The sequence below is a fragment of the Natator depressus genome, chromosome 28 (genome assembly GCF_965152275.1).
Source record: "Natator depressus isolate rNatDep1 chromosome 28, rNatDep2.hap1, whole genome shotgun sequence".
NCBI lineage: Eukaryota > Metazoa > Chordata > Testudines > Cheloniidae > Natator > Natator depressus.
In genome coordinates this window covers 11,507,384-11,509,883 of record NC_134261.1, presented here as the reverse complement: position 1 = coordinate 11,509,883, position 2,500 = coordinate 11,507,384, and the positions used below count along the sequence as shown (strand labels likewise).

At 62.6% G+C, this 2,500-nt stretch overlaps 1 non-coding gene across 1 annotated transcript in view; it reads right to left on the bottom strand.

Annotated features, from left to right (window-relative positions):
• The window catches only part of LOC141979833 (5S ribosomal RNA), a 119-nt gene extending 68 nt beyond the window's left edge, over window positions 1-51 (bottom strand). The window contains exon 1 of the ribosomal RNA XR_012637223.1: window positions 1-51. This exon is cut by the window's left edge and continues 68 nt beyond it. This is a non-coding gene — a ribosomal RNA (5S ribosomal RNA).
• Window positions 52-2,500: the final 2,449 nt, after the last annotated feature.

The window sequence follows — 2,500 nt, the reverse complement described above, 5'->3', positions numbered from 1 at the left end:
CTTCCGAGATCGGACGGGATCGGGGGCCTTCCGTCCGGTATGGCCGTAGGCACTCGGCTCCGGTCCGCCTCGTCCCCTTTCCCTTACTGACTCCCCTGCCTCGGGTGGGCCCGATCCTTTTTTCCGTTTTTTTTTTTCCGCTCCGGAGGCTTCGTGAGCCCCCCCCCAACACCCCTTTGGGGGTCGGTGAAATTTTTTTTTTCAGACTTCCAGGGGCCCGATCCTGGCCGCGGGCACCCGGCTCCGGGCACCCGGCTCCGGGCCGCCTCGTCCCCTTTCCCTTACTGACTCCGCTGCCTCGGGTGGGCCCGATCCTTTTTTCCGTTTTTTTTTTTCCGCTCCGGAGGCTTCGTGAGCCCCCCCCAACACCACTTTGGGGGTCGGTGAAAAAATTTTTTTCAGACTTCCAGGGGCCCGATCCTGGCCGCGGGCACCCGGCTCCGGGCACCCGGCTCCGGGCCGCCTCGTCCCCTTTCCCTTACTGACTCCCCTGCCTCGGGTGGGCCCGATCCTTTTTTCCGTTTTTTTTTTTTTCGCTCCGGAGGCTTTATGAGCCCCCCCCAATACCACTTTGGGGGTCGGTGAAAAAAATTTTTCAGACTTCCAGGGGCCCGATCCTGGCCGCCGGCACCCGGCTCCGGGCACCCGGCTCCGGGCCGCCTCGTCCCCTTTCCCTTACTGACTCCCCTGCCTCGGGTGGGCCCGATCCTTTTTTCCGTTTTTTTTTTTTTCGCTCCGGAGGCTTTATGAGGCCCCCCCTAACCGTTTTTGGGGTCGGTGAAAATTTTTAGTCAGACTTCCAGGGGCCCGATCCTGGCCGCGGCTTCGCAGGCTGGCCTGGGGGGGGGGGCATCTCTAGCTCCGGCCGCGGACGGCGAGACGCTCGGCCACCAGGTCAGCCCGGAGGAAAAGGCTGAAAAAAATGTCTAAGTCCCCCCGGGACACCAGGTCAACCCGGAGGAAAAGGCTGAAAAAAATGTCTAAGTCCCCCCGGGACACCAGGTCAACCCGGAGGAAAAGGCTGAAAAAAAGTCTAAGTCCCCCCGGGACACCAGGTCAACCCGGAGGAAAAGGCTGAAAAAAATGTCTAAGTCCCCCCGGGACACCAGGTCAACCCGGAGGAAAAGGCTGAAAAAAAGTCTAAGTCCCCCCGGGACACCAGGTCAACCCGGAGGAAAAGGCTGAAAAAAAGTCTAAGTCCCCCCGGGACACCAGGTCAACCCGGAGGAAAAGGCTGAAAAAAAGTCTAAGTCCCCCCGGGACACCAGGTCAACCCGGAGGAAAAGGCTGAAAAAAAGTCTAAGTCCCCCCGGGACACCAGGTCAACCCGGAGGAAAAGGCTGAAAAAAATGTCTAAGTCCCCCCGGGACACCAGGTCAACCCGGAGGAAAAGGCTGAAAAAAAGTCTAAGTCCCCCCGGGACACCAGGTCAACCCGGAGGAAAAGGCTGAAAAAAAGTCTAAGTCCCCCCGGGACACCAGGTCAACCCGGAGGAAAAGGCTGAAAAAATGTCTAAGTCCCCCGGGACACCAGGTCAACCCGGAGGAAAAGGCTGAAAAAAATGTCTAAGTCCCCCCGGGACACCAGGTCAACCCCGAGGAAAAGGCTGAAAAAATGTCTAAGTCCCTGCTCGGCCATCAGGTCAACCCCATTCAAAGTGACGGGTTGACCTGATGGCCGGCAGTCTCACGGAAGTCCGGATGGGGTCGCCAAAAGTGCCCTCGGCCGACCGAGAGAACCAGGAGGTCGGATAGGATTTCAGATTGGTCCCCCTAAATTGGCGGTTGGATTTTTCGACTAGTTCATTTTGACGGGTGCGAGGAGATTTCTGAGAACAGGTTTTTCGGAACCTGTGAGAACCAGAGATGAGCCTCGGGGACCAATCTGCGCGTTGTACCCGATCTTGTGAGGGGGGACAGGGGCACGTTGGCAGGTGGGGCGGCCCCCGGCCCCCCCGAGCCCCCCCTTTTCCGGCTCTTTTCCTCCGGGGACCCCGTCGTCCCCTCGCACCCCCGGTGCAGGCCCGGTGGCCGGGATGCGAACTCCGACTGTCGGCGCCCCCCGGAGGGAGGGGGGGCCCGCTCCTCTCTCGCCTTCCGATCGATGTGGCGCTCACGTTCGCGACGGGAAGGGTCCTTCGCGGGCCGGCGCCCCCGACCGCAGGGGGCGTCTGGCGTTCAGGCGGATCGGGTCCCTCTTCCTCTTCGCGTCCCCGGATCCTGGGGCCGATTGGGACTTTCCTCCTTTGGGGGGGGGCCCGGGCGCGTGCCCGGCCCTCCGCGCCGTGGGGCCAGCCGGCCGAGATCTCCGCCCTGCGAGGTCGAGCGGCTCCGGCAGCCCACCCAGGGGTCCGAAAACCCAGGGAGCCGCGAGGCTCGGCAGGGCCAAACACGTCGCGAGAGCGAGCAGGGGCGCGCTGCGGTCCCCCGCCGTGCCCGACGGTCCTTCTCCAGGCACGCTCCGGGGCGCGGGCCCCGGGTGCTGGAGCCTCCGTCGGCTG